Source organism: Lissotriton helveticus, chromosome 10 (genome assembly GCF_964261635.1).
Source record: "Lissotriton helveticus chromosome 10, aLisHel1.1, whole genome shotgun sequence".
Lineage (NCBI taxonomy): Eukaryota > Metazoa > Chordata > Amphibia > Caudata > Salamandridae > Lissotriton > Lissotriton helveticus.
This window is the reverse complement of record NC_136071.1, coordinates 569,198,624-569,216,632: the sequence shown is the minus strand read 5'-3', so window position 1 is coordinate 569,216,632 and position 18,009 is coordinate 569,198,624.

Below are 18,009 nucleotides of genomic sequence, written 5' to 3'. Positions count from 1 at the left end.
AATGGCAAGCAGCAATGGGGAGCATGGGCATCCCTGTCGAGTTCCCCTTGATATTAATAATTCTTTAGAGAGATTGCCATTTACCATCACTACAGCTTTAGGGTCGGTGTATAGTTTTTGTACTGCATGAATGAATCCTTGTTTAAAGCCTAGATGACCCATTGCCAGCCACAGAAATTACCAGGAGACCCAGTCAAAGGCTTTTTCGGCGTCTAAGAGAATAAGCGCCATTGTGTCTCCCATCACCTCTGTACTGTCAAAAAGGGTGATCACTCTATGAATGTGATCTGTAGTTTCTCTTCCAGGTACAAACCCGTGCTGGGAATTTGAAACAAGTTTGTGTAGAAATGGTGCCATTCGATTCGCTATTAATTTGGAATATATTTTTGAATCCACGTTGATTAAGGTGATGGGGCGATAGGAGCCCATCTGATCTGGAGGTTTATCTTTCTTCAAGAATATGACTATTTTGGCTTTTGACCATGACCTTGGTGGTTGTCCCCCGTTAAATATGTGAACACATAAATCTAAGAAAATCTCTTTGATTTGATCTAAAAAAGTAATATAAAACTCTAGAGGGATAGAGTCCAGGCCAGTTGCCTTTCCTCTAGGCAAAGCCTTCACTGTCTCTAAAATTTCTTCCAGGACTGGTATCTCTTCTAGATCATCTTGATCTTCTTCAGCAAGTCTACTAGGTGGTCCCTGATTTAAGTATTCTCTCATACTGTCTGTATCGGCCCCTCCTTCCTCTGAGTATAAAGTGCTGTAAAAGTGCCAGAATGCCTCTCTAATTTTATCGCTTTCTGTGATTAAGCCTTCCACTGGGTCTGATATTTCCCTATGAAATTCTGGGATGTTTGTTGCCTCATACGTCCGGCTAATTGATGGCCAACTAATTCGCTTACTTCGTAGATTTTCTCCCTATGACCGGTGGCTTTTTTAACCGCTTTGGTGATAAATGTATTCATGATAGCAGCCTTATCAATTGTCACCAGATATTGAATTTTGGTGAGCTCTCCTACCGTTAAAGAATCATGGGTTGCCCTAATGAGTTCTTCTTCAGAACCCTGTAATTTTCCCAATAGCGATTTATAGTGGTCTCTGGCCAATTTATTAACCCTTATTGAGTATTGTGTAGTTTCCCCTCGGATTCCTGCTTTTAGAGCGTCCCACACTATCTCTATAGAGGTACTCCCTACATTATTTTCCAGGAAATTGGGAATCCATGCTCGCATGTGATTGGAACAAATTTCTTAAGCTAAGATTTGGCTGATGCCCAACAAAGGATGGCACTCCAAGATGGATACAAAATTGGTTAAAGTACAGTTGCAGATTATGTGGACCTTCCAAAGAAACACTCCTACATATTACATGTATTTGCCCCTGACTACGACAGGAGAGGCAAGCATTATTGAAATCCATCTTCAATTAAAATGGGGTGAGAGTGTGTTGTCAAGCTATTATACTTTGTTTCTTTGGGAAATCTATTCACCTAACAAGTCAATTTGTTAGGTTTATGCTCATAGCAGATAAAATGTTAAATTTGGACCCAAAACTCTCATAGATCGATATGAAAAGCAGTAATGACATGCATGCACGATTATCTATTTGTTCATTGATTGAAAGTGTTAATGGAGTTTTGAGGTGTAAGTATGGTGTTATTTTATTAATTTGGACACAACATATTCACTAAATTGAGTCTGAAGGTAGTAATGGCTCATATGTACCGGAACACTTTATTGGACCACCATCTGCCCTTTGATGAACAGTGTTTATTACTTTACTGTTTGACTGATGAAAGTGATTTCAACAAGACATTATTTTAATGAGATGAACAATTTAAGCACAAAGGCACTTTTTTGATTAAGATGCACTTTATTAATTTTAATGATCTCTTTATCCATGGAACACTAAATATAATCATGTAATTTTTTTTAACTACAGGTTTATAGTTTTAACTGACCTGTGGAATGTAACTTTAAAGAAGGACTTATTGAATTGTTTAATTTTAGGGAACTATAGAGTTTATAGTTTTATGTGACTTATGAAATGTGAATGTAATGTAGTTCAGTTTGGAGAAGCAAGCACAGAGGCACTACTTATTGCTGTGGAGCTGTACTGCTTTTTTGCATGGAAGTATACCTTATTGAATGTCTGTTTGCTCATAGAATGACAGTGTCCTATTTCTATTCAATAATAACATGTAATTCTGATAATTTTCCTATATGATATGTAATTAGTGCTATGAATAGCTACTTTAATGATGTATTTATGTGATATCAATAATCCAGTATGGCATGTTATCACTATATCACATATTATTTGTAGTATAGTCATTTTGAATTTTGACGAACCTTTTAACTGGCTTTGATTTTATAATTCCTCTTTAACTGATTCTGGTTTACTGTCATCGATCTTCATCAGGCCTATACTGTTGCATGAGGACAGTCAGTCCCACAAGGATATTTGGAGAGTCTGTCCACTTTCCTCCAGATTTTTAAAAAGAACCTGGAGTCCTTGGTTATTCCGTGTACCTCTGTTCTGGTGCAGTATATTGACCACCTGTTGGCTGTGTCAAATCCTCAAGAAGCTTGCAAGGCTGATACGATTGATCTGTTGACCCGCTTTGGCTGAGAATGGACATAGGTTGTACCCCAATACTGTTTAGGAGAAGTCCTGTATCTCGGACATCACACTGAGAAAGGAGTCATGAAGATGTTCCAGGAAATAAACTTGTTAATTCTGCAAATGAAGTTCCAAACAACACAGAAAGAAGTCAGGATGTTTTTGGAATGGTGGGCTACTGTTGCCAGTGGATACTCGGTTTTCTCCTAGTGTCCAAGCCTTTACAGAGGCTGACATACAAGGATGTGTCTGATCCGGTACCCTGGGATGGCTAAAATCCAGGCTTGAAAAAGTGTGCACTTCTATGTCTCTGAAGTGGCTGATGTTTTGCCTCCAGTGTTGATGAGTCTACACAGCATACATGATCGGAGGACAGGACTATCCCCCATGAGATCATCATGGGCAGAGCTATGAGACTGCCAGATGTACCTGCAAATTTGCTTGTGAATATTACAGAGGATACTTGATTACTGCAAAGGACTGGCTGACGTGGTGCTTTCTGTGTCTCTTCAGGTTGAAATCACCACAGCACTGCCTCATCAGGAGCAGTGCCATGACCTTAGTACAGGCACCTGGCTGTTGGTGAAGAAACATGTACAAAAGTGTTGTCTAGAGTGCCGCTGGCATGGTGATTTCCAGGTTATTCCGGTCGCAACAACTGCTGTGAAGCGCAGAGGTCTCCCCAACTGAGTGCATGCTCCCCACATTCACTGAGTTTCATCTCTCCTTCATGATGTAACAGCACATCTCTCAGAAGAGCTGGTGGTGGTTGAGAGATCATGAGAGCAGGTTAGTCAGGAAGAGCCTGTAGCAGCACTTAGTCGGTCTGAGTCTGAGGGGGTCTTGGGGAGTCGATAGCTGGAGCCGAAGTGGGAGAGTCTCATCCAGTGGTGAGGACTGAGTCAGACTCAGACCCTGAAGAAGGGCCTGGTGCTGTAGAACCACAAGTGGCAGCAGGAGGATGCTGGCTGAGAAGGTAGGAGAGAGGGAGACTGAATACCATAGGAAAAGGTGGACTCCAGACTATTTTAGAGGACACTGAGGGATTGCTTCCAGAAGATTAAAATGAGGTTTAGTGTCCTGTTGGAGGTACTCATCCCATGAATGGATTTATTGTGTCACAAATGACAGAGAGAGAGTCCTGAGAATACCAGGGTAATAGTGCACATCCAGTTGATTCCCTTGACCAGAACATTTTTTTGAACTACGATTTGAATTTACATAATCATGGAAAAGACTGAGACATTTTATTCTGGATCAGACTATCAGTGACTTTGAACTGCGCATTTATTAGATATATATTGGTAGGAGAAGAAAGAAGAGTACTGATACCAGAGGCAGCTGAAGGAGCGTAAGGTTTTACTTTAGATGAACATGGAGTAGGGCTAAGGAAGGCTCACAAAGACCTTGTACATAATCATATTATTATTGCATATATCTGGACTTGGTTTTGCCATTTGCACTGGTGGAAATCAACATATAAGTCTCTGTTCTACTTAGCTACACCCAAAGGCCAGGTTTTTCGGGAAGTAATGGAAGTCAACCTTAATATTAGTAAACGTAGGTACATATATGTAGGCACACTAATAGTTGTAGTTGTAGTGCTAATTATTTTGCTTGAAGGATTATATCCATCTACATATAAAATCAGTAGAGACTTAGGGGGAGATTTGCAAGCTCTTTGTGCTGACAGTGTGTCACTTTTTATGTCTCACTGGCAGCGCATTTTTCTGCCCCATATTTACAAGGACAGGAAAAGGTACCCAATGTGACTTTTCCTGTCCTTATAAATATGGCCCCTTTACATGCAGCACTTTGCATTAAAGGGGCGTGCTAAGGGTGTTTCTGTGGGTGTTACCATACAACACCCATGGAACCAGACACATTTCCAAATTTACAAGAAATCGTAAATCTGGAAATGTGTCTGAAAGCTACGCCTCCCCAGGGGAGACGTATCTGTAGACAGGCACACATAGAACAAGGAAATACCTCTAATGGTTGTTTATGTATAGGAAGGTGTCCCTTCTTGTACAGAAACAATCCTTTAAATCAATTTAAGCAATTGCCTGCACCAGTGGTAGAGTTTACCATTTATCACCATATTCCTTTGATTTATGGTGTTACCTGCAGTATTTTAATGAGCTTTATGTATGGAAGGGAATGTTTTGAATTTCATTTTTCCAATCAGGATTTCGTTTTTTCAGAATTCCCCATACTTGAGCACCAAAGTCATTGAATTGACTCCAATGCTAAGTTGCAGGAAATCAATAAAAGGTTCATTAAACCCATTATGACAATCGAAACTGCCTATGTTCACAAACACAACTTTACTTGCCTTCTAGCAGAGGTTGAGAAGAAATGTTTACATGTAGTTGAAGACAGGAGAAGAAGTACAGAATCTAGATCAAAAACATACAAGAACTTCAAGAATGAACACTAGTGGAATAAGGAAGAAACAAAGCATCTAGTAGTAGGAGATCAAGCAGCACTGACTCTAGATTGGAAACATAAAGGGAAATTGTGTATATTTGTGGAGAGATCTTCTTTTGACAATCATTTTGTGGGAACAAGTGAGTGCTATCATATATTTGAAGTTAGGGTAAATCGGAATTTTTTTTTGATGGGTGACTATCCTACTATTCCCAGAGTCGTTTATATTTTCAGAGGACATGGTTATTTCATGTTGCCCAGAGGCTGTTATAGTACTTGCTACCTAGGTATAGTTTTTCCAAAGATTTATCATGTGGAACATCTCAATGACCCTGTGTGGGAAGCAAATTCTAAGCAAGAATGAAGTGCTGGAGAAGTAGTGAGAGATATTTTTGGGTTGATGATTACATCTGTCGGTGTGATTTTAAATGATCCCAAGGTTAGAAAGTTATCCATTATCGTGGATAAGTTGGCTACTAGTTCAGCAGGAGCTTTATTAGATGTGGAAACTGAACTGGTAGTTATTAGGTCCATGGATTTCCAGAATAGACTTTTGTTAGACATCCATCTAGCAAAGGAGGGCAGAGTTTTCCCCATGCAGGAATTTTTTATACAACTACGGTACAAAACCGCTGAATAGAATTACAGTACATTTAGCAGAAAGCTAGATCTTGGTTCCGGAAGATCTCTTTTTGTAATTTGGTGTAAATCTGTTCAGTAGAGTTATTAAAGAAAAAAGATTTATGTATTTCCAGAGACGTGGATTGGCTGGATCCGCAGATTCACATGGCAACAGCAATGGAGTGATTGGCTGGCAGCAACTTGAGAGAAAGGTTGCGGCTGCTATTTTGTATGACAAGACTTAGTCTCGAGGGGGAAAAACAAGCCAGAAAATTGGATGAAGGGGTCAGGGTAGAGGAACAATGACCCCATGGGAGTGATGGAGGGGTCTGTGAGGGACCCCCTCATGAATAATAAATTGTCCCAAATTTTTGGAGGATTAACAAGGATCTGCAGATCTACTGCAGCACTCAGCTTAACCCCTGCGTGAATCCGAACTGGACTCAGCACTCAATTAAAAAAAAAACACCCACTCTCTCACACCCCTGCACAGCCACTCACACACCCACTCACAGGCCCATAAAACCACTCACACACCCACACAAGCATGCACATGTATAGTCACAGACCCACACAGATACTCACACACCCACTCCTACATCCCTACAGCAAATCACACACCCACTCACATGCCCACACAGCCACTCACAGACCCACTCTAAAACCCACTCACAGACCACAAACTTACTCACACACCAACTCACAGACCCACACAGCCAGTCACACAGGTATTCACACACCCACTCACACACTCATACAGCCATTCACACACCTATTCAGAGACCCAGAAAACCACTCACACTCCTGTACAGATACTTACACACTCACTCTCACATGCACTCACACACCCACCACCCACCCCACATTCCCACACCTAGTTACACAACCACTCACATACCCACTCACAGACTCACAGAACCCCTTACATACCAACACAACCCCTTAAAAACCTACTCTCATAAACATACATTTACACAGCCACTCATATATCCAGAAAACCACTTGCACACTCACAGAGGCACTAGACCAGCTACTCACACATCCACACAGTCACTTTCACACCCAGTTACAGACCCACACAGCCACTTACATACCCACTCACACACCCATACTGCCCCTCACACACCCACACAGTACTTACACTGTTGTGTGATGGAACCATGCATGTGTTTACCACAAATGCTGGTTCCACAAGGTCTAAACCACACAAGTCGTAACCACGAAGATGCCTTTACCATGCATGCCTTCACAATGAACTATGCATTATTAAGGCATGTATGGCAAAGACATATGCATGGTTAAGACTTTTCAAGTAAGTGCTACCCCCTGCCCCTGTCCCCCGCCCTGAGACCTTGTTGGGGAGGAATCTTGCATTTTTGTTCGGGAGTCTCAGATTCCCCTCTGAGAAAGTCCACAGTGTTAAGAGATTCACATGTAGCAGAAAATGGCCTTCATTTTCCTCCTCTAAGGTGCCCCTTGCTGAAGCACTCCTTCTCCCCTTGTTGGGGAGGGATCCTGCATTTATGCCCTTGAGTCTCAGATACCCCTCTGAGAGAGTCCATAGTGTTAAGGGATTCACACATAGTTGAGGTTTGTGATTGTTCCCATTATCGCTGGTAACTCTACACCGCACACCGTGATAGGCGCTCTCTTTGAAACCTTTTTTGATAACCTCCCCGAGCTTATACTTTAACCCTCTGATGTACCTCAGCGACCGAGCAACCTTTGGCCGATGACTGGTGGAGTTGCCCTACGCAACTATTGAGGAGTTTGGCTCTGGTTCCCCCCTTGGCCGGCACCTACCCTCCTGATCGTCAGACACTGTTTCTTTTCTCATTGCCCTGTTGTGTTCCCTTCCCCCTCCCTCACTCTTTATTCTTCCTCTCCTATTCCTACCCTCCCTCCCCCAATCTCTCTCCCCGTGCCTGCTATTTCTTCCCCACACCTGATCCATACTTTTGTTACTCATGTATCCCCAGCAACTACTTACCTGAAACTTTTGTTATTGTGTAACTATGTTTTAAAGCAATTCTACCTACTCATGTAAAGCGCTCTGATACCTCTGGGTGTAGCCAGCGCTATATAAAACTTTTCAAATAAAAATAAATCAAAAAATAAAACCTAAAACTATCCCCATCCCTCCTGACAACCAACACCCTCCAAGGCGAACCCTAAAACACTCCCTGCCGCTGAGCCCTAAAAACTACCCACCCTCCCCCAAGCACTTAAACTAACCTAATTCCCCCTGAGACCTAAAAACTGCCCTGCCCCAGCCCTGAAAACAACCCCAACCCCCACCCCTGAAAACTACCCCAAACCTTAAATACTACCACCAGCCCCAAAACCTGGCCCCAGCCCCACTTAATGCACATCGTCCTGCCAGCTCTCCTGATCTTTTCAGCTTTCAGCTTCCTGATTTCCCCCATTCCAGGAAGCAGCTAGACCACGCCCTGCCTTAACCACACATATGCATGGTTAAGGCATATGTGTGGTTAAGGCAAGTCTGGTAGCATCTGTGATGTTGGAATACACGTGGCTCTGCCTGTGTTGTTCCGACCGTTTACCTACTTACAGAGCTACTTCCACACCCACACACAGGCAGCGATACAATTGTATAAATTGTAGCAGGATATGTTTGTATTAAATATGTTGTTGTTTCATTATGTTAGAAGATTTATTAAATGTGTGATTACCAGGAGGTGTCTTGGTGATGGCTTTGCTGAGAAAAAAGGATAAAAAAACACTAACTACAGAAAAAACAGGTTTTTACCTCCTTCCTAAAGGATAGCAAACTGGGAAGGGAGTCGATATTAGAAGGAAGAAGATTCCATGCTTTAGCAGGGCCTGTTACAAAGCTTCTTCCTCCCCAATTGACATGCTTGAACCTGGGAGCCACCATTTTCTTAGCCCGGAAGAGCATAGTTTCCTTGTAGGCTCAAACCACTTAAATGACTCCTTCCAGTACTAGAGGCTGATGCCATGCAATGCCTTGTATGCAATGCAAAGGGCCTTAAACCTGACACGTTGCTTAACTGGAAGCCAGTGCAGGTTATAAATTGCTCAAGAAAGGGATTTAAATTTGTGGGATCCCTGAGAGCAGCAGCATTTTGCAGTGTTTGTAATTTGTCGAGGCGTTGTTGCTGCATATTTAGGTACAAACCATTCCAATAATCTTGTTTTGAGAGAACCGAAGCTGTTATGCTTTTTGTGCATCCATTGTCATTCTCAAGGTGTAAAAAGAAGAGGAGATGACTGCATTTACCTGGTCTCCAAAACTGTGTTTATTATCCATAAGGACTCCCAAGTTTCTGGCCTTTCTTACTGGGATAGGAAGTGTTCCCAATTCCTACCGCCACCAAGATGGGGACCAGAAAGAGGTTTGATTTCCCAAAAAGGATAACCTCTGTTTTCCCACAGTGTAATTTCATGCCATTTCTGATCATCAGGTCACTGATGGCTAGCATGCAGTCATGAAATCTGGTGCCATTGTTGTTCTCAATGTTGTATAGTGACACCACAATTTCTGTGTCATTGGCATAAGAGTAAGGGTGAAGACGAAGGATCTGATCAGGATTGCCAACACTGTAACATAGATGTTAAATAACGTGGGGCTAAGAGGGGACACCTGGGGGACCCTGCATGGCAGTGAAAAGGGTTCAGAGACAAAATGACTTAGAGCCACAGTTTGCACTCACCCCCAAAGAAAGCAACTTAACAGGGCAAGTGCAGCCCCCTTGATCCTGATTTCCTCTTGAATGTCAGTCAGCCCCTTATGATTGACTGTGTTAACCGTTTTGTTGATACTGTTTTGTTCTAAACGTGTGCTTTTGTTTGGGAATGGATCCGTGGATCCATAAAATGAATTTTAACAAAACAAGGACTTGGTGCATTGCATTTACCTATAGACTACATACGTTTCCTTACCTTAACCTTTTGATGTATAGTTTTAAAATATATAATTAGAATGAACGTGTGAATAAAATGAATTCATAAACCTGCAAAAATGTATATTATTGAATAGAACCTATGGGTCATATTGTAGTACAATTATATTTAAAAAACTGTGAAATTCACTGAAATGCCAAAGGTTACAGGGACATTATAGTCAGAAAATAGCATTAAAAGCCGTAGACATTTCCTGAATAAACCAAAGGTTACAGAGACTTTATAGTAAGGAAAAAGAATTTAAAACACCTTAGAAATTCACTCAGAAAGCAAAGGTTACAGGGATGTTATAGTTAGGTTTAGATTTTACACACCCAAGACCATAGACATTCAGTAGTTATAGTTACCTAAGCTAACTATAACTTATGGCATGAAATGCTCTGCTTATACCTCACATATTAAATCACTCAAGACATGGCCAGTGACATCACTGATGGCATCCCTTTTGACATCTTAAATGACATCACTGATGAGTTCACTGATGACATCATCCCACAAAGTAAACTTCAATATATTTAATAAGATACCATTTATATGTTTTAAAAGTAGGAAGACACAGGTGAGAGACATACAGCACAGAGCTCTCTCTAACCTTATCAACTACTGCACTCACTTATCATGTAAGAGTCATTTTGTAGTGGATAGTCCTGTGTTTTCTAAACTAATACTGTAAATACTAATGACCAAAACAAAACATATATCTGTATAGGCCAGTCTATTGCACACCGCAACAACACAATTTGTGATCCTGGAAAGAGGTTTAAGTAAATGTCAGATTTACACAAACCACTATAACATACAACCAGTAGGGAGGTACTATCGGACAGGCCACTGTGTCACCAACCAATAGTAAAATTATTCTTCATCCAGAAGAAAGGTGTGAGTAGAGAGGGAAGTCTGTTGTAAATCTCTACTACACTAAGCCAGATTATTTTTTTTAATTTACTACTGCAGTCATTCATCACAAAGGGCAGAGGTCTAAACAAACTGAATTATACTCAGTCAACACTGTAGATTCGTCTCAATGAACAGCTTAGACTTTCACAAAGCACTACCATGCTCATACATCAGCAGAGACCATGAGTCAGTGTAGGGACTAGTTCACTGATAAATAGTACACCCACTTTAAAAACGGGATTATAGATCAGATGACATATGTTACAAATAGTATCACTGATTAGAAGCACAGAAAGAATAGTCATTTAATTTATTCAGTAGCTTAATATATATTTAACTCTCAGAAACTTTTACGAAACACACTCAGTCGAGGATGCCATCAGTAATGTCATCAGCGATGCCATTTGAGATGTCCTCTGTGATGTCATCAGTGATGTCACTGATCATGTCATAAGTTATAAGTTATGTGAGGTTATAAGTGGTGCATTGCAGGGGCATAAGTTACAGTCAACTATAACTGCTCAATGTCTATGGTTCTGTGTGTGTACAATCTGAACCTAACTATAACATACCTGTAACCTTTAGTTTTTTGCAGTGTATTTCTAAAGGTTTTTCTAAAGTCTAATCCCTAACTTTAACGTCCTTGTAACGTTTGGATGTTTCAGTGAATGTATATGTTTTTTTAATGCTATTTCCTAACTAACACGTCCTGGATAACTTTTATTTTTAATGTGTAAATGTATGTAGCCAGGAAAAGCTCTGTTGCACAAGCCGCAGTAGAAAAAAGCACTTTGTGCAGATCCTTGCAACGTGTATCAGGCACACACTGCATGGATGTGTGGGGGGGCACTACATGTGCCCCTAGCGCCACTTAGCAGTGGACCACAAAGTACGGGTCCCTGTTTGGGGCCCCCAAAGTTTGTTTCCGTCTGCCCTTTCATGACGGTCAGAACCCCATGAAAAGCCAGTCAGAAAAGGACATCCTAATCTCAACGGCGATACCTGCACAGGCACCGCATCCATTGAAAAGGACAGTAATCTGACCCCCACCTGATGGGATTATGGATCCTGTCAGAAGCAGCGGTCTTTCTCTCCGACTTATGCGCCCCAACCGCCTGCATCCAAACGGACAATCCGTCGGTGGCGGCCTCACCGACATCATAAAAAGGCCCATAATTATTAGAAATGTATTACTTTATACATTCACTAATAACCTTGATTGAAAAAACGAATTATGCTTTTTTGATTAACTTATATTAGAACATTAAAACGTTGAACACTCCATTGCAGACAATAGAGTGCTCTGGGCTTCTAGGGGCCGGTCGAAGCCCGAAGAGCACCATTCTAACGTTTTTTTTTCTTTCACAGGTGCTGTAAACAAAGGCCTCTTGGAGCCCAAGGGGATTTAAATCCCCTCGGGCTCCGAGAGACCTCTATTTATTTGTTAAAACATTTTGCCCTCTAGTGGCAGAACTTTCTAATGGCCTTATAGCTCTCTGTAGCTGGGCCATATCAGCCATTAAAGCCCAGCTCCCTTTAACGCTGGATCAGGCCTTTTTATGACCATTTAGCCTGCTACGGCGGGCTATAAGGCTATATTAATTCTGCACAAAACTTTCAACAAAATGTAGCACATTAAATACAAAGCAAAAATGTTACTGTGGATGAGTATTTGTTTTATCTTTTTCTTTAAGAAATATTATTTATTAATCAAATACTTATATTGAATCAATGGAATATTTAATATATATTTCATTTATATGGTTAATTAAGTTAAGGTGCTACTACATTAGATATTTCAATTTTACATTTAGTTGATTTGTTAAAAACGTACACATATTTTGTACTAAAATATTTTTAATAACACACTTTAATATTTGTCCTTATGCTTTCTAATAGAGTGTCCTCTTCCATATACCTTGACCTACCTGTGAAAAGGTACTCGTAGCAACTTTACACTCTTAAATCCGTTGTAGGAGCATCCACCAGGGGGTGGAGCCATGTACATCTAGAAGTAAGTAAATTTACATCTTTGAAATGGTGATAAAAAGAAAATTGCAGCTTTTACACTTAGGAGCAGTAGTAGATTTCAATATGAGTGAATCTATATGTGTACATTTATCTTTGTGAATTAGGTCAATTTTCTTCAAAGCAACACTTATAGCATGCACAACATTTTCAAAAGTATTGAAAGGCCAAGAGTTATATACACGACTTTAACAGAAATGATATAAACTATTTGCCAGGGATCCAAGATGTGGTAGTTAATGACAACATACTATTTATAAAAAAACATATCTGCTAGGTGGCCTCATTCATGTATGACTAACCCTGTTGTGATGCTATTCAACAAAGATTTGAATTCTGGAACTTTTCATATTGTTTCTCTCATAGTACTTTATTCACCTGCCCTTCTTCACTTGTGAATCGTTGGTTACATTAGATGATGGTGTCATTAAGGAGATGGGGCTCCTTAGTAGCTGTGCTGAAGTTGTACATATTTTTGTTAACTGGGTTGTGTCCAAATATGATATCAAACCATGAAGAGAGGGGGGTCTCCTTACCGGTACAGATGATTTTGAAGCGCTTATTCCTCACATTCTTCCATGAACAAAATTGAAATGTAAATTATCCTTCAAAATACATTTTTAAAGATGGCAGATCTAGTTGTCGAATACCCTCAAATAAATATGATAACTTTCACCCAATCCTGACTTTTAGCCAACAGCACATCACTAGCTAGGACATTTGTGCCCATTCATGTGAAAAATTAGGTCTGAAAGACGTAGTGTTTATTCTGCTGTTGAGGAGAAAGATATGACTGGCTGAAGGTGTAACACAATTCATGTGGTCATTTGACAATTATGCGCAAGCACAGCCCTAAGATCAGCCAAAATGATAGTTTAGGGGATTGAATACAGAGCCCATAGCATAAAGGGATTTGTATTTTTCTTTTTCCCAAAATGGTTAAAAGTCCACAAGTCCCATCATTCTTAGTAGTGTTGACTGAAAAGACAGGAGTTGCTGAAGGCACATTGTTAAAATGCGTGTATTTGGCATGTTTTAGGGAAGAGGTGTGAGTCTACCTGCTATGATGTGTGTCAAAGGGTCAGTTCAAAATGTTTTTTGTCAGGGAGGAAGAGTAAGAGGCCTTCAGGGCATGACAGGAGCCGACATCCGACTTATTAAATAAACACTACCTTACGTACATGGCGGCCCCAGTTACTAGACTCCTGGTGGCATAGGTACGCGACCAAAGTTACCAGATGCTGCAGGGCTTGCTGCTGATGGTCCTGCTTCAACACCTCCTCATAAGGCTGCTGCAAGCATGGTGCCACTCGGGCTTTAACTCCTTCACCAGCACTCCTCCCTTATCTTCCATTGTGCCCCAACTCTTGGCAAGGAAGCCTATGACTGGCAGACTTTGCCTCCATTGCTCAGGACCCAGCCAGTGGCCCTGTGCTTGTTTATAACCATCACAGTGCCAGCTGCAGGTTCTGTTACTATACAATATTATAAAAGCAAATACTGCCTCTAGGCGCACACTGCTGATTGTCTGAAATTGCTTGTGTCGCAAAGTGGGTCGTCTGCTCAGGGAACTTTGTCACAAATACTCTGTGGGATTGTAGAATGACACTGATAAGTGCACACTGTTTTGCAAATCCTATTCCTTCTACCCTCCGACTGTTGATTGTTAAAAACAGCAGGAAAAACATTGAAAGTAGGAAAATAAAGTCTGTGTCAAGGCTGGAAAACTGTAGGGAATATAGAGGCTGCGTAAATTTAAATTAAATGCGCATGTCTGGCTCCTGGCGGCCTGAAGTGAAAGTGAACAGTGTCTGTCAGGTTGACCTGTTCACACGGGGCAAAAGGTGGAAGGGCGTGGCCCATCTGCCCAAATGGACCAGCCGTGCCTGATGTTCATCCTTGCACGGCTGACTGACTTGGGCGACCATCACCAATAATGATGGCTGTTCACTGGGTCTGCACGGACTTTGACAGTGTGTGTAACATAATTCTCTTCACACTGGAAATATGTTGCAGAATCGTCAAGACAGCACTAAAGGTACCGGAAGCACCATCAGGCTTTGTTGTTGGTCCAGGTTTAGGCAGTTTCAAAGCCATGCCCAAGTGCGGTGGCTGGTGGCCATCTTGGTGAGTTGCAAAATAATGCAAAATACCAACAAATCACACCTAGGATGTACACTAATCAACAAAGTCTTCAAAATGTTCTACAAATTGATAAAGATGTAAACACATTTAAAAATATTTCACTGTACAATAATCAACAGATAAGCCTCAAGACCCCTTAGCACCTTGAGACCCTCACGGGTGAGTAGCGCGCTTTATAAACCCCTGAATGATTGGTTGAGTCTCTCATCATGTTTTAACCAAAGAGGACAGAAGAGTATTGGAATGGCAGGTGACTGTACCAAAAGAATCCATAGAGTACGTCTCAATTACAGGTTGCACTAAAAAGAATTTCCAGAATTGTTGCCAACAGTCCTTGCAAAAGAGTTCGCAATTTTGAGTGACTAATGGTAAAGTTGTTAGCAGAATGCAATTTCAAATTCCTTTTAATACTTACTAGCTCGGCGCGAATCGCATAGTGCTAAACCTATGTTTAATAACTTTATTAGAAAAAAAACATTTGGGCTGAACAGATTTGGAGTGCTTGTGTTGTGTAGTGTTGCGTATAAATAAACGCTACATTTACCCATGTATTTTTACCCTTAGTCTTCAGTGATAGGGGATATTCTGGTCACAATATTTAGCAATGCCGACATATTTTCCCTCGATAATCTGACATACAACCACCGTAAAGTTAGTCTTAGCATAATTGTATACACTTATACACTATAATTTCAGGAGTGCAGTTTTTCAGCAATCCGCAGTCACGTCTTCTGTCACTGAAATTGCAGTGTAAGAGAAAAGCGTGCCCTGCACATGACATGTTTTCAGGCAATAGCCTGCATTTAAATTAAAAACTGTTAATGCTGACAGTACACACTCGACATTGTGGTATGCCAACAGAAAACACTCATAAGCTGCAGAGATTTATGCTGTGCTGTGTTGTTCTGGGGCCTCATTATACATGCTCACCTGAGACCTACTGCGCAGGCATTATCAGAAAATAATTGTCGATCGTTTCCAAAACCCCTGCAGCTGATGTTTCCTTCTTATATTTGTGTCACCCTTTCATTGATTTCAAAACCGCAAGAAATACATGAGCTTTGGCTTGTCAACTACAAGCGAAAGCGCTTGTATTTCTTTTGTCGTGGACTCAGCTTCAACTACCGATGAAAGGAGGAGCGCACATGAACAAGGATGAAATGAGAACAAGAAGAATGTGAATGCATGCTATGGCCAGATCGAGGGGGATTGTGAAACTTCGACAGCTGCATCATTGCCTCCACCACTCACAAGACTGGATTTATGTTACGGTCGATTCAGCATAGATCCATATGTCCGATGGCATGTGACGGATGGCAAAGGCACCACTCCCATGAGAAAATCTTAGCGCTAGGAATGAATAACACACCAACCCACAAACACACCTCCGTGAACACATTACTGAATAAAATCCTCTTTGGTACAAATATCACTATGGGCATCAGCAAGCAGAAAGAATGCCAGCAAAAAAGTAACTGCAACTTCAAATAATCTACAGCCCAAATGTCTTACAGTTTCAACAAATGAACTAAAAGTGATGTACACACACCGACATGCAATACTTGCATTATTATATGCTTACACATAGTATCCATTTTGAAATCCCAGCTAAAAAAACACCTCTCATCCGGATGTATGACGTTACAACGCATACCTTTACAACGCATTTTTTACAACGCAACATCCATTACAACGCATTCCATTACAACGCATGCCATTACAACAATTTTTTAAAACTACCTTAACAGCGCATTCCATCACAATGCATACTACCTTTACAATGCACACCATTACAACGCATAACATTACATTGCATGTATAGTAAGTATTGGATAGTGTAGGGGTAAAAATTACTATTCTAACTCCAGGGGGTGCAACAGTAGGGTAAGTGTTGGATAGTGTAGGGGTAAAAATTACTATTCTAACTCCAGGGGGTGCAACTGTAGGGTAAGTGTTGGATAGTGTAGGGGTAAAAATTACTATTCTAACTCCAGGGGGTGCAACAGTAGGGTAAGTGTTGGATAGTGTAAGTGTACTATGCGTTGTAATGTTATGCGTTGTAATGGTATGCGTTGTAATGTCATGCATTGTAGTGGTATGCGTTGTAGTGTCATGCGTTGTAATGGCATGCGATGTAATGGATATTGCGTTGTAAAAGTTTTGTTGTAATGGTAGTGCGTTATAAAAGTTGCGTTGTAAAGGTTGTTTCCCTCTCATCCTAATGTATTCTGCGTGCAGCGCCAACCCATTGCATTGCTATCCTACCTGAGTAAAACATTGAAAACCAGTTTTTTGATCAACTGCAAGATTTGGTTGAAAGGTGTGCAATCATTCTTCCATCCCAAGGGGGGTTAGACTGGGCCTCAATGCTGAGTCAGTGGTAACAACAATGCTGGACGACCTATGCTGTCAAACAGACCATTCGGGCCTTAGTCGTTCTAGATTTGCCTTCAACACCATTGCCCATCCCTACTTCTTTCCAGATTAGAAAGAACCAGTATTTTTTCTTTAAATTATATAAAGTTTTTTCTATCTGACTGGCACAAAGTTTTGATGTGGGTGAAGTGTTTTTGTGTTTATCTGACTGGTCCCAGACTTTAATCTTACCACCTTTACAATCTGAGACCAGGTACATGAGCTGTGGTGTCCCGCAGGGATGGGTACTCTCCCCTCTATTGTTTAATATCTGTGTGTTGCCTCGGTTCTAGTTCTACACATCGTACGAGCACAATATCATATGCAGGCAGAAGACACTGAACAGATGTTTAACCTTTTGACTTCTCAAGCAATCTCTTCCTCAGCATCCAGCTTTCCAGATCTTTTAACATGCCCTCTCCACTGTGTGATGATAGATGCTCATCAGTTTCTTAAAACTAAATCCCATAAAGGCTGAACCTCTCATTACAATAACCTGCTGGGCAAATGGAGCCCTTCTGTCTGGCCAGATGTTAAAGGACCACCATAATTCCCCCCAGTGTGTTAACTGGGCATCTATAAGAATGCAGATCTCTCCCTTAAATCTCAAGTTCACCTAGGTGAATGTGTGGTTGTTGAGTAAAACATAATGTAACATACGCAGAATATCATGTGACAGTTCTTGGAAAGCCACCGCCATGGGGCCTCTAACTAGTGAAAGGATGCAGGGAGCATATCAACTAAGAAGCTATATAAATATTTAGTGCTTAGAGGCTGAGAGTCAAATGCGTATTCAGAAAACCACAGGGGCTAATAAACCCAGTTTCAAAGCCACATTTCCAGGGAGAACCTACATAAACAGTGCAATTCATTCTACACATAGCCATTCTACTGATGCCAAAC